The sequence below is a fragment of the Cervus elaphus genome, chromosome 33 (genome assembly GCF_910594005.1).
Source record: "Cervus elaphus chromosome 33, mCerEla1.1, whole genome shotgun sequence".
NCBI lineage: Eukaryota > Metazoa > Chordata > Mammalia > Artiodactyla > Cervidae > Cervus > Cervus elaphus.
Window position 1 is genome coordinate 70726432 of NC_057847.1, and position 17457 is coordinate 70743888.

Consider the following 17457-nt stretch of genomic DNA (forward strand, 5'->3'; position numbering starts at 1 on the left):
ACCTCTTCTTGATATCTTCTGCTTCTGTTAGGTCCATACCATTTCTATCTTTTATTGTGCCTGTCTTTGCATGAAATATTCCTTGACATCTTTAATTTTCTTGAAGAGATCTCTATTGTTTTCCTTTATTTCTTTGCATTGATCACTTAGGAAGGTTTTCTTATCTCTCCTTGCTATTCTTTGGAACTTTGCATCCAAATGGGTATATCTTTCTTTTTCTCCTTTGCCTTCATTTCTCTTCTTTTCTCAGCTATTTGTAAGGTCTTCTCAGACAACCATTTTGCCTTTTTGCATTTCTTTTTCTTGGGGGTAGATGGAACCCATACTGCCTGCATTGGAAGGTGAAGTCTTAACTATTGAATCAGCAGGGAAGTCCCTCCTCCCTTGATTTCTAACACCCATCAACACCCTCTTTTTGTCTATGAGCACTGCCATTCAAAATGAGGTAAGTAAAAATAATATATTCAGTAGAAGACAATTTGGACTGTAGAGTCCACTGAATAAATATTGAGGAAGATATATTGGTAGAGAGATCAACCTTTTGGAAGTTTGGAAGGTTTTATGAAGAAAAACCTGTTGTGATTCTTAAATAGATTGTGTTGATGTTAGGATGCCCGAGTGGGTCTGCCCTGTTGTCCCAGGGCTCCAGGGAATATATTTCCTGTTCGGTTCCTAAACTGGAGGTACATGACTCTGTTGCCTCATGATCTGCAGAGCTAGGGAGTAATTGTCACCTCTTTGAACTCTACCCATTACCTGCTCCGCAAACTTTTCGTCTTGGCCCAATTCTACATTCTATTTCAATTATTCCAAATGAACAGTCCCCAGCTGTGCCTTGAACTTCATTCATTATATTCTGTTTTCACTACCCCACTCCCATCTCCACCAGGTTCCTAATTTTTCTAATCCTCTTTACTCTAGGCAAAAATACCAGATTATATCTCACAAGGAAAACAGAGGAGCCAATGGGTGGGATGTCTCTCTCCTTATATTTCCCCACCACAAAAATGTTCTTGCTTTGTGCTCACCCTTCTCTTTTTCTCCAATGAAAATATTGGAGAGGTGGCCCTCTTCCTGTTTAAGGCTACTTTTCCTCTGCCTCCTAAATGACTATTTTGTTTCCCCCAAATTATCCAATTTTCTTTACACCATTTATTAAATTTGTCCATTCCCCCCCCACCAAAGACTTAAGATGTCAACTTTTATCATATACTAAACTCCATATATTTACAAAATTTAAATGAAATTGTTTGATTATCAGGGACAAAGCTGGAGACAAGTGCTAAAGATAGATTTTAATCAGTAATATACTATTGTAATAGAGAGAGCAGTCCAGGATGAACTGAACTCAATTTTGATTTGTACAGAGGAGACTTGGTGTTTTTAAGGGAGAATGATCAATTAGGGATCCATGTAAGTAGGGACTCAGTAGAGTCAGGGAAGTGGAACATTACTGATACAAACTGCAAGACCCTGCAAGACAAGGGTCTTGTTCTTGTGAAATTCTCTGGGTTTGCTACCTGGCCCTTACTGAAGTTTGCCTCCTATCCTCCCATAGAGGTTGGGAGACTGGGACTTCATCTTCACATGTTGGTTGGAACAGACAGTAGATTCTTTTAGGTAGCCTTCAGTTTTCCCAAGCATGCACTTGAAGGAGGGCCAAGGTCATCACAAGGATGAGGCCTTGAGCAGTTAGAAAGTATGTTATGGTTTGCTCAAGTAATTATTGGCTAAGGTTGAGGTCTAGTCAAGAAAAGGGCTCAGAGAAGCCTGCCTAGATTGTGGGCAAGAGGAGTCTTTCTCACTATGCGTCTCTTGTCTATTCTTGTGTCACTGCCATAGGGTTTCGAACATTATAGCTTTATGTTACAGTTCATACTTAATAGAGGCTATTGTTGTGTTTGCTTATTTCTTGTCTCCTTCAGTTCAGTTCAGTGGCTCCGTTGTGTTTGACTCCTTGCAACCCCATGAAACACAGCACGCCAGGCCTCCCTGTCCATCACCAACTCCTGGAGTCCACCCAAACCCCTGTCCATTGAGTCGGTCATACCATCCAACCATCTCATCCTCTGTCGTCCCCTTCTCCTCCTACCCTCAATCTTTCCCAGCATCAGGGTCTTTTCGAATGAGTCAGCTCTTCGCATCAGGTGGCCAAAGTATTGGAGTTGCAGCTTCGACATTAGTCCTTGCAATGAACACCCAGGACTGATCTCCTTTAGGATGGACTGGTTGGATCTCCTTGCAGTCCAAGGGACCCTCAAGAGTCTTCTCCAACACCACAGTTCAAAAGCATCAATTCTTTGGCGCTCAGCTTTCTTTATAGTCCAACTCTCACATCCATACATGACTAATGGAAAAATCATAGCCTTGACTAGATGGACCATTGTTGACAAAGTAATGTCTCTGCTTTTTAATATGCTGTCTAGGTTGGTCATAACTTTCCTTCCAAGGAGTAAGCGTCTTTTAATTTCATGGCTGCAATCACCATCTGCAGTGATTTTGGAGCCCCCCAAAATAAAGTCAGCCACTGTTTGCACTGTTTCCCCATCTATTTGCCATGGAGTGATGGGACCAGATGCCATGATCTTAGTTTTCTGAATGTTGAGCTTTAAGCCAACTTTTTCACTCTCCCCTTTCACTTTCATCAAGAGGCTCTTTAGTTCCTCTTCACTTTCTGCCATAAGGGTGGTGTCATCTGCATTTCTGAGGTTATTGATATTTTTCCTGGCAATCTTGATTTCAGCTTGTGCTTCATCCAGCCCAGCATTCCTCATGATGTACTCTGCATATAAGTTAAATAAGCAGGGTAACAATATACAGTTTGACGTACTCCTTTTTCTATTTGGAGCCAGTCTGTTGTTCCATGTCCAGTTCTAACTTGCTTCCTGACCTGTATACAGGTTTCTCAAGAGACAGGTCAGGTGGTGTGGTATTCCCATCTCTTTCAGAATTTTCTACAGTTTTTTTGTGATCCACACAGTCAAAGGCTTTGGCATAGTCAAAAAAGCAGAAATAGATGTTTTTCTAGAACTTTCTTGCTTTTTTGATGATCCAGTGGATGTTGGCAATTTGATCTTTGGTTCCTCTGCCTTTTCTAAATCCAGCTTGAACATCTGGAAGTTCACAGTCCATGTATTGATGAAGCCTGGCTTGGAGAATTTTAAGCATCACTTTACTAGCGTGTGAATGAGTGCAATTGTGTGGTAGTTTGAGCATTCTTTGGCATTGCCTTTCTTTGGGATTGGAATGAAAACTGACCTTTTCCAGTCCTATGGCCACTGCTGAGTTTTCCAAATTTGCTGGCATATTGAGTGCAGCACTTTCACAGCATCATCTTTCAGGATTTGAAATAGGTCCACTGGAATTCCATCACCTCCACTAGCTTTGTTTGTAGTGATGCTTCCTAAGGCCCACTTGACGTCATATTCCAGGATGTCTGGCTCTAGGTCAGTGATCACACCATCATGATTATCTGGTTGGTGAAGATCTTTTTTGTACAGTTCTTCTGTGTATTCTTGCCACCTGTTCTTAGTATCTTCTGCCTCTATTAGGTCCCTACCATTTCTGTCCTTTATGGAGCCCATCTTTGCATGAAATGTTCCCTAGGTATCTTTAATTTTCTTGAAGAGATCTCTAGTCTTTCCCATTCTATTGTTTTACTCTATTTCTTTGCACTGATCATTGAGGAATGCTTTCTTATCTCTCCTTGCTATTCTTTGGAACTCTGCATTCAAATGGGTATCTTTCCTTTTCTCTGTTGCTTTTTGCTTCTCTTCTTTTCATAGCTATTTGTAAGTCCTCTTCAGACAGCCATTTTGCTTTTTTGCATTTCTTTTTCTTGGGGATGATCTTGATTCCTGTCCCCTGTACAATGTCATGAACCCTTGTCCATAGTTCATCAGGCACTCTGTCTATCAGATCTAGTCCTGTAAATCTATTTCTCACTTCCACTGTATAGTCATAAGGGATTTGATTTAGGTCATACCTGAATGGTCTAGTGGTTTTCTCCACTTTCTTCAATTTAAGTCTGAATTTGGCAATAAGGAGTTCATGATCTTAGCCACAGTCAATTCCCGATCTTGTTTTTGCTGACTGTATAGAGCTTCTCCATCTTTGGCTGCAAAGGATATAATCAATCTGATTTCAGTGTTGACCATCTGGTGATGTCCATGTGTAGAGTCTTCTCTTGTGTTTTTGGAAGAGGGTGTTTGCTATGACCAGTGCGTTCTGTTGGCAGAACTCTATCAGCCTTTGCCCTGCTTCATTCTGTACTCCAAGGCCAAATTTGCCTGTTACTCCAGGTATTTCTTGACTTCCTACTTTTGCATTCCAGTGCCCTAAAATGAAAAGGACATCTTTTTTGGGTGTTAGTTCTAAAAGGTCCAGTAGGTCTTCATAGAACTGTTCAACTTCAGCTTCTTCAGCATTACTGGTCAGGGCATTACCATGATAGTGAATGGTTTGCCTTGGAAACGAACAGAGATAATAATTTCCACAAAGTGGGGATGTTGTCGTTTTTGCTTGCTGTTGGGTTGCCATCTCAGTGATGGAGGTTCAATAGCTTTTTGTTCACAGAGTGAATTTCCTGTGCTTTTAGTATCTCCTTCTCAATTGGTTCCTTCTTATCAACATTTAAACAAGTTCTTTTATTAAAAAAATAAGGTAACTCTCCCTGTACCCCATGCTCCCCTCAGCAGCTCTTTTTCTATTTCTTCAGGCATACTTTTTTTTTTCCCAGAATGTTGTCTTCCCTGTAGCCTCAGTCCATTCACTCCCCACTTCCTGCAGTCTGACTTCTGCCTCCATCACTCCCTGGAAATTCTCCTGCTGTAGGTACCTGGAACCTCTGTTTCTAGAATAATCCATGCCCCCACGTCCCAACCTAAGCAAGATGCCTTCTCTTAGCTCAAAATCTGTGTACAAACTATTTTCACCAAATGATCTACAACGGAGTTTACAATCCTCCCTTTCCTTTCCTAACCAGCTCTTCACCCAGTAGTCCTCATCTCAGATAATGACGTTCCTGTAGAACCAGTTGTTCAGATGATAAACCTGAGACATCTTCAGTAGTTTGTGCTTCCTCACCTTCCAATTTCCAACATCCAATCGTTACTGAGTCCTCCCTAAATCTCTAGTTAGTTGATTCTCTTTTGATAGTTCAGGTCACCATCATGGTTTGCCGGGATTATCATGGCAGCTTCCAGCCTTCATAATTCCCATCTTCCTTCCCCAAGACTCAGTCCACATTCCACAGCCAGAGAAATCTTTTGAAATGAAACTCCACTACCGTACTTCCACTTTGAGTCCATTACTGGCCCCAACTGACTATGGAATGAAGCTCAAACTCTGAAGGATGATTCATATTTCTGATCTTCTCTTTAATAGCTACATAAATATACATGAGATATTCTGAGACTTAGTTTCTTCACCTATAAAGTGAGAACGATAATGCATGCCCTTTCTATTTTGTAATGAGGGGGGAAATATCATCAGATATATATTATGTAAAGTGCTTTATGAAGTAAAGAATAATAATAATCCATTGCTCTATACCTATCTTTTGAGGGAATAAATGAATTGCCTCTGTCACTCTGTTCCCCCATTCAAACCCATTGGATGGGAGCGGAGGCAAAGCAGTAGGGGAGACCATTTCTAGCGCCTTAAATTTGAGGGGGCTGCTGCTTCACAATCTGGGACCAGCATGTTTAGTGTTGACTTTCCTTCTCCTCAAGTGTCTTTATTGTATCCATTCGTAAATCCAGCTGTGGAGGAACCACTTCAAATAAACCTTTCTCAGCATATATCACTACCCCCTGAGGAGGGTGGGTTCTGTGAAGTTAAGTGAAGAAATATAGATTTTTCTAGAATAGGAGAAAAAGGAAGGGCTTCCACTTTTATTCAAAATTATCACTTCAGCAGCTGTCTACATGACGGAAAATTCCCCTTACATCTCTCAGTGGATTCTCCGTTGTCAAAGTCCCCGTTCTCACTGGCTGACGGAGACTAGTTTTTAGTGCCAAGAATATTTGATGTTGAAATGCAGAAGGAGGTGACATCAGGATCTCTTTCTCCACATTAATCTCTTCATTATTTCTGACACAGATATTATAACGTTGTCACAGATTTAATAGAGGATAATGGTATTACAATTCTAATGCATTAGGTGTGATCTGGGGTGACTATGGTCTAAACTTTTAATATAAAACAGATATTCTCTATGTGAAGGTAAATGAGCTTGAACGCAGACTCATACAATGGCTATCACAAAGGCACTGCCTTCACAATAGGGAGTGAGAAATGAACTTTTCATTACTGGATATGATTGACATCTTTTTGTGTCCATTCATGGTTGCAAAAATCTCCATTGTCAGAGCAGAGAACATGAAGAATTTCTCCACAGCTGTGATGGAGACTTTCAGGCACAAAGTTATGGAGGTTTGAAGTCAATTGTTTCCAAAAATGCTGAGCAAAATGAATTAATTTTGCACCTTGCTGTTAGTCAAGATGTTTCCTTCTAAGGCATTTTTTTTTTTTTTAAATGCAGTGGTATCTCAATGATATATATCTTTTCAATAGCCACAGGTGGTAGATGTCTGTTCCAAGGATTTCCCTTTAAATGTTTCCAGCAGGCCCCCATGGAGCTAAAGAAACAGGAGAAAATCACTGCCCAGTTTTTCAGCTCCAGGTCATTCTAGTTTTTTAGAGCTAACTTATCTTTCCTCATTTTTCCTTTTTGTTTCTTGTTGTCTTTTATGTGGATTTTGCATCTGGACTTCCCCTCTTTTCCCCATGTCCCCAGTGATTAGGAACTCAGTTCTGTTAATCTCTAACTTGATACTTACTCCCTTGAGTTGATTTTTTTTTTTCCCCCAACATCAGTCTCTCTGATCACAGTTAAAAGAGACACAATACCCTTTTTCCACTGCAGGGTCTCTAGCGGCTCTTCTCTGGAGGCCCTAGAACATTGCCCGGCTCTGCTTATCCTGCAAAAGGGATCAAGTGACAGGTCATGAGGATAGTGTCATGGGGGTCATTCTATAGGTGGGAAATTTTGCTTGGAAAGGTCATGGAGTGAATCACCTTAACTCCCCAAGTCAGTGCTCTGATTCATAGGAGATTAGGAAGAATTGGAATGGAGATAGTTTCCTGTATGTATCATAAGCAAAATATTTTAGGACACATTAGAATAGATTCACACAGGTGGTGGGAGTTTCCTTAAAGTCTGGCTGCAAAAATTTTTTTCTTCGGACATGTGTTTCTCAAGAGTTTCTCAAACTCTAACAAAGGTAAACTGTTGAGACTTAACAGGAAAAGTTCTTGCCATAATAGAAAAAAGAAAGAAAAAAAGATAAAATCTAGCAAAAATCTCTTAGAATGTCACATAATTATGAAATATAATACTATGTCTTGCAAAACTATGATCTCCCTAGCAGATCTATAATCAGTAAATTTGTAAACCTAGATATACAAAAAAAGTAAAGAGCGTTTTAGTTTATAAATCAGTATTTCCTGGTGTGTCGGTGTACTTGGTTTGTCTTTCTCTAGCGGTATTAGATTCAAATAGGAAGTCATGGAAAGAATCAAAGTAATTTCATAAAGCTCATCTGGTAAATAAACCTTGTGAAAACATATTTTGTTTTAGAAATTACCCTATCACACTGGTCACTTAAAGCATGTTGTTATTAAAATGTTAAGGAGGAGAAGAAGTGAAAACATTTAGATTCTAAGGAGCAGAAGTACGAGAAGTAAAGACTGGGTAGAAAGGATAAAAATGTAGCTGATCAGACAACCTAGTTAATATTGTAATGATTACCATATATGGAGATCTTACTAGTATCAAGTGATTTATATGCTTTATTTTTGGTTTTTCACAATAACATCACAATGTTGCTATTATTATTCCCATATTGCAGGCGAAAAAAGAGAGCTAGGGCACGTTAGCTGAATTTAAGTGGTTCTATGGTGGACAGCCTCTGTCTTGCTTCCCGGTGTTCAGTTCCTTGTACAACCCCATTCACCTGATTCTGGGCTGGACCGCTGATGTTCTTCTAAGGAACATCGTGTGGTCAGAGTGACAGCCTATCACTTCCAGATGAGGTTACGGAAGTCTGTGATTTCTGCTTTTTCTCTCTCCGGTACTTCTCTTCCCTCTCTGCTTGCTCACTCTGATGAAGTAACTTCCATGCTGCGAAAGACTATGTAGAGAAGCCCATGTGACGAGGAGCTGAGGGAAGCCTCCAGCTAACAGCTCAGGAGAAACTGAGGACTCAGTCCCACGACCGTAAGGAACGGAACTCTTCCTACAACCACAGGCCTGAACTTGAAAGAAGCGTCCCCAGGTGAGCGTTCAGAAGAGAACAACACCTTGATTGTGGCCTGTGAGAGACCCAGGGAGTGTGTCAGATTCCTGACCCACAAAAACTGTGGAATAATAAATGTGTGTCATTTTAATATGCTATGTTTGGGGTCAATTTGTTATATAGCAATACATAACTAGCACAGTTACAAAGTGGCTAAGCTAGAATTTAAACTGAGAACTAAGCTGACCTCCAAAACTATCTTCTTTCCACATTACCGTAAAGTCATCCTTAACATTACTGAACGTTTCCAATGTGCTGGCCATCATGTTAGACACTGGGGTGCACAGGCACAGTTCCTCAGAAGAAAGGAGTTAGGATTTGAACTTGGCCTTGCCTCAAATGAAGGAGGATCGCATGCCAAGCATGCAGAGAAGTGTGAGTACGGATGCAGAGACTAGGACCAGCTTGCTCCTGCTGCTGCTGCTAAGTCACGTCAGTCGTGTCCGACTCTGTGAGACCCCATAGACGGCAGCCCACCAGGCTCCCCCATCCCTGGGATTAGCCTATGGTAAATAGACCCTCTGAGTCAGAGTGGAAGATTTTCATTTGTGGCTTAAGAAAACATGGCTCTAGTAAAAAACCTATGTGTTCTCAGGATACAACTATAAAGGACCCTAGACTATTTTGTGTTATATATGTATACTAGCATTAAAAATAATAATAATAACATTGCTTTAGGAGAGACTCTAGGACGTAATCTCTCAAGATCTCTTTGAATTGATATAAATCGATCTCCATGGCATATTTTTAAGAGAATAAAGCAAAGTGACAGGTAGAAGTAGCTATTTAATAAGAAATAGTAGCTTATTAAATAGTAGCTATTTAATTAGAAACACTGAAAGGATAAACCAGAAAGTAATAAAAAAAATGCTTCTTTTTGGGACAGGGTAGAGAAGAAAAGTGGAGGGTAGTAGATGGGAACTATACTATTCTGCATGTGTCCTTTTGTACAGTTTTACTTTTGAAACTTGAATGTCTTAAATTAAGAAAAAGTTAATATTAACGTCAAAAATAAAGAAAATAATATAATTATACCTAAAATTAAAGAATAATCCCAAGGGACATTTGAACACTGGCTTCTGACTGAGCCAGCATAGAGTATATATTCTTAGAACAAATAGAAATGAATTCATTCAGTATTTTCATGTTAGAAGTAATACTAATGTTATAATTTTAAAGACTATTTAATGGAGATCATGGGGTAAAGCAAATAAGTTATACCACTGTAGTCAAGAGACAAGATTTTCCATATAAGAGGAAAGAAACGTAGTTCCCAGGTGGTGCTAATGGTAAAGAATCTGCCTGCTGATGCAGGAGACATAAGAGACACAGGTTTGATCCCTGGGTGGAAAAGATCCCCTGGAGGAAGGCATGGCAACCCACTCCAGTATGCTTGCCTGGAGAATCCCATGGACAGAAGAGCCTGGCAGGGTGCAGTCTTTGGGGTCACAAAGAGTCGGACACTGTTGAAGCCAGCTTAGCACACCCATGCACGACAAGACATGCCTAGTTCTCTTCTTACACCAGTTGCCCTAAACCTAGAATCAGGCATTTCTCCAACAGCTTCTGGTTCCTCACAGAGGACAAGTGAAAGTAGAAGTTACTCAGCCCTGTCTGACTATTTGTGACCCCATGGACTGTAGTCAGTCAGGCTCCTCTGTCCATGAAATTTTCCAGGCAAGAATATTGGAGTGGGTAGCCATTCCCTTCTCCAGGGGACCTTCTTGACCTAGGGATGCAACCCAGGTCTCCGCATTGCAGGCAAATTCTTTACTGTCTGAGCCACCAGGGAAATGGTATTTTATTTTATTTATTTGTTTATTTTTGTTGTGGAAGTGGTATTTTAAAAAAATAATCTAGATACTAGAGAATATTAAAAAAAAAAAATCTCACTTGAGTCCTTTTATTGCCCCTGGATCTGGATGCTGTTTTGGTTGTTTTACCTCCAGCTCACAATGGGAGTAGCAGAAGAGTTTGGAGGGGGTGAGTGCTGGCAGATGGTAAAGGGCACTAAATGCATCTTATATAAATTTAGACATGTTCAGTGGAGGGGAAGAGTTGTTTGTTACTGGGACTGAGGAACCTGCTGCTGATGGCAACAAATAATAATGCTAGGTCTGATACATGTTATATACCTAAGTTATGTCTCCTGATCTATCATCAGGGTTCAGAATTTCTTGTTTGCTGCTGTTCCATAACCCAATTATAGAATGAATGCAAAGCCTCTTATACAACTTTGCAAATTCTAGTATTATTGCTTGTTATACCATTGGACCTACTTCAGCTCCTGGGCTTATGCCAGTGGGATTTTAGTTTTATCTTCTTATAGAGTCATTATGACAATTTTAGTTAAGCATAATAAAGTTTAAACATGTGGATAAGAGCTATGCAAGGCAGTCCAACACTTGCACTAATCCAAAATGTCTCCACATTCACGTCTTAAGAAGTGCATTTACTTTGTTGTTACACCCTAGTTTATAAATTATAGAAATAATTTGTGACCTTTTGGGTGTTCCTCTTTGTGACTCCATGGACTGCAGCTTACCAGGCTCCTCTGTCCTCCACTATCTTCCGGAGTTTGTTCAGATTCATATCTATTGAGTCAGTGATGCTATCTAACCATCTCATCCTCTGCTACCCCCTTCTCCTTTTGCCTTCAATCTTTCTCAGCACCAGGGTCTTTTCAGCTCTTTCCATCAGGTGGCCAAAGTATTGGAGCTTCAGCTTCAGCATCAGTCCTTCCAATGGATATTCAGGGTTTATTTCCTTTAGGATTGACTGGTTTGATCTCCTTGTAGTCCAAGTCAAGAGTCTTCTCCAGCACCACAGTTTGAAAGCATCAATTCTTTGGCGCTCGGCCTTCTTTGTGGCCCAACTCTCACATCCACACATGACTACTGGGAAAACACAGCTTTGACTATATGGACCTTTGTCAGCAAAGTGATGTCTCTACTTTTTAATACACTGTTTAGGTTTGTCATAGCTTTCCTTCCGAGGAGCAAGTGTCCCTTAATTTCGTGGCTGAAGCACTAGCTGCAGTGATTTTGGAGCCCAAGAAAATAAGATCTGTCACTGCTTCCACTTTTCTCCCTGCCATTTGCCATGAAACGATGGGACCAAATTCCATGATCTTCGTTTTTTGAATGTTGAGTTTCAAGCCCGCTTTTTCAATCTCTTTCACCCTCATCAAGTGGCTCTTTAATTCCTGATTCATTTTCTCCATCAGAGTGGTATCATCTGCATGTCTGAGGTTGCTGATATTTCTCCTGACAATCTTGATTCCAGTTTGTGATTCATCCAGCCCAGCATTCTCATGATGTACTTGGCATATAAGTTAAGTAAACATATAGAAATAATAAACTTAAAAGAAAATTGATATAGTACAGAATAGTAACAATTGAGAAAATAATAGTCATCCTACCCCCACTTTCATTTCCTAGAAGTTTTTTTTTTTAATTTTTTTCCATTGGGTCCATGATAATTCTAAATGATAAACCAGTTTTTGATTTATAAACTCCCTCATTTTGAAGATGAAGAATTTAAAAACTCACTTATACATACTAGCTCTATCTTTGTTTCTATGTGTCTTCTGAATTTGTTGGTTAAATTGTTATCTTCCGTTGTACTGATGATCTTTAAAATGTTTGTTAATGTAATAGAACCTCTACTTTTGGTTTCATCTGTTTTAGACACACACTCTTTCTTGATTCAACATTATTCAGAAATAAACTACCTTTGTGTTATATTTCATTTTTTTCCCCGGCCCACTTCCCATTCTCCATCAGTTTTATAATTTTTTTTAAATATTATCAAGGTTTTTGCATTAATATTCTTTTCTGTAATTATTATATTGTGCTAAGTGCTTTGTCCATGGGTTTACTACAAACATTAAAAATCTATAAATAAAATTTATAGTATCATTATCTGTAATCATTGTTTACTACAGAACTAAGTAGTGTGATTAGATCCTTGGAGAAGATAAAAGTAATTTCATATCATCAAAAATGTGCTGTTTGTAAAAGAATATTCCAAGTGTCAAGGCCAATGAGATTCTCTTATTTATTTATTTATTTTTTTAGATTCTCTTTTTTAATATGCCATAAATTACTTAAATTAATGCCATAATTTAGCATGCTTTCCTTATAATTCATAATATTCCTGGACATTTTTATTCTTACTAGGCTTATATTTATATATTTTTTCTTTTTTGAGAAAAAAAGTTCTACTGTTTTAGCATGGTACTTGGATTTCTCAGTTTCAAAATCAATTTTTGTTGCATAAAATGTATTACTTTTGAAGAAACTTTCCTTTAAACCCTCCAAAGACTAGCTCCAACTCACATGAAGCTGGTATTGCTTTTGTTGCTCTCGGCAGTAGTCTCCTTGTAGTCTCTTCTTAGAACCCATCACTTCATATTTCCTAGACTCTTTGTCCTATGTACTGAAGTATCTCCTTAAGCAGTTTTTTTTTTTTTTTCCCCCATGGTGTGTGGTGGGTAAACCTCATGGCCTTGTATGATTGAGAATATCTGGCGGTGGTTTAGTCATTAAGTTGTGTGGAAGTCTTGCAACCCCATAGACTGTGGCCCACCAGGTTCCTCTGTCCAGGGGTATTCCCAGGCAAGAATACTGGAGTGGCTTGCCCTTTTCTTCTTCAGGGGATCTTCTTGACCCTGGGATTGGACTTGTGTCTCCTGCATTGCAGGTGGATTCTTAACTGCTGAGTCGCTAGGAAAGGCTTGAGAATACCTATCTTCACTCTTTCTTTGATAGTTTTTCTGGGTATAAAATTTGAGTCTCAATATCATTTTTCTTCAGAACATTGAAAAAATTGCTCTGTTATCCTCCAGTATCCAGTCAATCTTGATTCAATATCTTTTCTTAGGTCTGAAAAATTTATCCTTTGTTCTTTCACTGGTTATTTTCTCCCCTTCATGTTCTCTTTTCTTTTTAACCTGTAATACCTAACTAGAGAGTGATGACTTCCTTCATTATCTCTCTATGCTTCTTACCTTTTTTAAATCTCAGATTTCTATTCCCTTGTTCTTTGGCAGTTCTTTTCTAAGTAGCTTTCTGATATAAATTCTTTTAATACTTGGCTATGTTTTTATTTTGGCCATCTTATTTTTAATTTTGATACTTACTTGAAATAAAATTTTATTGCTCCTGTTTAGTTGTAACCTACTCCTGTTTTGTAAATTCCTTTGAGCATATTCTTAAAACTTCCCTTTCCTCTGAAGCCTAGTATTCTCTAATCCTTTCCATCTCTATTGTTGGTTTTCTCAAATATCTGCTGATCCTTGGTGTTCTTTTTTAATTTTGAATTAAAGCACAGAGATCTGTAGAAGATTGAATGATTATGGTGTGGGTGAGAAAAGAAAGGACCTTTAGAGGAGGGGGAAAACTTGAGGAGTGTTGCAGAGTTGAACCGAGGAGAAAAGCCCTGGTGAATTCTCCCTCTTCAAACTGGAGGCCAGGTTGTGATGCTCTAATTATCCCAGAGCCAAAAGAGCTGTTTTGTTTTCCCAGTAATAATATAGCCAAGGCAATAGACTTTGTAAAGTGTCAAGCTTTGGGGCAAAAAGAGAAATAAAAGAGACTAAGAAAAAAAGAACAACAAAAAGTGCTGTTTAAAGTCGGGTAGAGTGTCCTGTCTACTGATGCTTTGTGAAGTTCCGCTCTGAGGGCAGCAGGCTCTGCATTTCTAGCTGCCTCGTGCGTTTATCCCTTAACTCTGAAAATGTGAACTTGTGTTCTCCCATCAGGAGAAAACCTTCTTGACAGTTGCGAGTGCTTGGTGGGAGTGTTTGCAGCAGGGTTGGCCGACGGTCTGTCACTCCTGGGTTAATCCCTGCCCAGCAGCTCTGCAGGAGGAAGCGCTGGACAGACGTGAGTAGGTCCTCCACAAAAAGCGGCCTTCTCCTCCCCCTAGAGCCCACTTTAGGGGAGGTGTCCTGCCACCTGGCAAAGAAGCTGCATTGTGCCCTGGGCCTGAAATACTCAAGAAAACCCGCTCACATTTCAGTGGAAAAATCACTCCCCACCCCTCCTTCTTTCATTTCAGCACTCAAAAATTCTAGCATGTGGCTGGGTGAGGTGGTTTCCAGATGTCCCCAACTTTACAGGCTGAAAATGAAATAATTGAAACTAGCATTTTGGTTGCACCCACTATTACAGGCTCTGTCATACAATGCTTTCAGCACCTATCTCAATCCTCACAGCTCTTTCAGAGAAGGTAGTCTTGTCTCCACTAAATATGCAAGTAAGGAGAAGCAACAACATTTCAGTGCAGATCTGGCTGGCTTCAGAATGCTACTTTTTCCGTTAACATCCTTGTATGTCAAAGTAGAGGGTACTTGTCAAGCACTGCAATAAAAATCCCCTTTCACTACTAAAATCTCCCTTTTCACCACAATTGGATGATTCCAGGTAAATTAACCTTTTTGGACTTCAGATTTTTTTATCTGTAAAATGGGGGTAATGATAACATCTATGTTGTGATCTTTTGTGTGCATTAACGACATGTGTATAAAACTCCATACATGCCTGGTACATTGTTGCTGTCGTTATTTAGTTGCTAAGTCATTTCTGACTCTTTTGCAACCTCATGGGCTGTAGCACTCCAGGCTCCTCTGTCCATGGGATTTTCCAGGCAAGAATACTGGGTAGGTTGCCATTTCCTTCTGCAGGGGATCTTCCCCAACCTGAGATGGAACCTTCATCTCCTGCATTGCAGGTGAATTCTTTCCTGCTGAGCCTCCAAGGAAGACCACTGGCTACATAGTACACATTCAGTAAATATTTGTTGAATAAATGAATAAAAAATACAAAAATAGTCTTATAGAACATTCTTTTGGTTAGAGCAGGGTTTCTCAACTTTGGCACTATGGACATTTTGGACTGGATAATTCTTGTTGTGGGGTGGGGTAGGATGGCTGGCCGTGCATTTCAGGCCTGTGGAGAGTCAAACATGACTTTGACCAGTATCCTCTTCATAAGAGCACGTTCCTACAAGACGACTAGACAATAAAACTGTCTTCAAAGAGTTCCACCTACATGTGAGTGAATTTCTCCATTCAGAGGGATCCTTAATCCTCTGTAGCCACTGAATCTGGAAGGATAACGGGGTGAGGCAAGAGAACAGCGCTGGAAAGATGGGACAAGTATATACAATTGTGCCGCAGGAGCCCAGAACACAAATTTGGCTGACTTTTCAAATCTATCAATAAAGGATATGTCCATTTTAGACTGAAGAGGAAATGGCACAAAAGTCAACTCTATTATTTGGCAAGGGTGTAATTAGGCTTACAAATGGGCCTTTATTAATAAGGAGTACTGAAATCCTTCTGTAAATGGTACCCTACAGCCATCGTGTCAACTGCCTGCAAGTTAGTGCCTATCCCTTGTCATAATGATACTGTACACATCTGTCTCAATAGAACACAAACATCAACCTGAACAAACACACTCTCACAGTACCACAGGTAGGAGCCTTGCCAAGTGCAAGCAAGAGAGTGGTCCATGGAAAGCAAGAAGCCTGAGCTAGATTTGTTTAGGTTCCACTGCCTTACTTCATTTGACTCGCATATGTAATTGTGGCTTTAGTAGCAAAGAGCTCATTTTCTTGTCATATCTTCATAATTGCCACTAATAACAGGACTAGATTTTTAATCTGTCTTCTTCGTTTTCCCTGGCCCTTTCCCCATATCTGTGTGTTTTCTGACTGTGTTCCCATTATTAGGAATGCCCAGTTCCAGCTCAGTGCCTGGCAGAGATTGGCACCTCTTAGACACCTCTCCTGACCACTTCAGGGCATTGTATCTACCTGCTCTAAAATTTTATAGCACTGAGGTCTGTTCACTTACATGGCTCTTAGTCCACTGGCTTATTATTGAGCTATGTGGGAGCTCTTTCTGGTTGGAGGCCTCAGTTTATACTTCTATGGGCTCCCCAATGACTTAAATGGGGAATAAATGTTGTTTCATTAGTGATGGCTAACTGTCTAAAGATTTGTGAGCGTAGGTTTTGGCAAGATTAAAGGGTTAACAATGGGAAAGTGTGTGAATGCTTTTACAAGAATATGATGTTACTGCTGCAGCACTTCTATAAAAATAATAAATACCATTACTGTTACTACTATATAGGCTTCCCAGGTGGCTCAGGGGTAAAGAATCTGCCTGCCAATGCAGGAGACACAGGAGAGGCAGGTTTGATCCCTGGGTCGGAAAGATCCCACGGAGGAGGAAATGGTAATTCAGTTCTGTATTCTTTCCTGAAAAATTCCCATGGACAGAGGAACCTGGTGGGCTTCAGTCCATAGGGTTGTAAAGAGCTGGAAACTACTGAGCAATTGCATGCACGTGCGCATACACACACATACACACACACACACAAACACACACACAAGATCCTGGTGGCTTAGATGGTAAACAATCTGCCTGCAATGCAGGAGACCCGGGTTCAATTCCTGGGGGAGGAAAATCCCCTGGAGAAGGAAATGGCTATCCACTCCAGTATTCTCGCCCAGAGAGTTCCATGGACAGAGGAGCCTGGTGGGCTACAGTCCATGGGGGTCACAAACAGTCGGACTGAGCAACTAACACACACCCACTCCACCACCACCATTTTTACTACTGCCGCTTCAGTACTACTTTACTGCTAGTGTCTAAAAAAGGCCTCTAAAAAAGGTCTAGAAAGGGCTAGTGTCTAAAAAAGTGAAGCACAGAAGATGTGAGCAGAACTTTCTAATAAAACTGGGGGTAAGAGGACCATTGAGTAGTGGTGTTGAAATCAGGTAGAGGGAGAATTCTGAAAGAGAAAGAATAAGCCTAGAGGAGAAAAAAAAATACTGTGGGAGGGAAGGAGAAAGAAAGGAGGACTGAGATACATTACCTGATGGGATAGAATGCTGGGAATAAAAGAAATTAAACTGAGATAAAGAAAAAATGTGTTACACAAAAAATGATGTAATACAATTTATTCCCATGGGTGGGAAGACATTTAACGCCTCAGTCTTATAAAAGATGCAGAAGCTGTTTGCCCATGAACAAGTGTGACAAATGGCTCAAAGAAGCAGGATTGTCAAGTCTACAAAACCA

The 17457-nt window shown here is 40.0% G+C and overlaps 1 long non-coding RNA gene across 1 annotated transcript in view; it reads left to right on the forward strand.

Moving 5' to 3' along the window:
- Positions 1–17457, forward strand: part of LOC122688470 — a 54649-nt gene that overhangs the window by 15836 nt on the left and 21356 nt on the right. The window contains exon 2 of the long non-coding RNA XR_006339465.1: positions 8175–8339. This is a non-coding gene — a long non-coding RNA (uncharacterized LOC122688470). The remainder of the gene's footprint in view (positions 1–8174; positions 8340–17457) is intronic.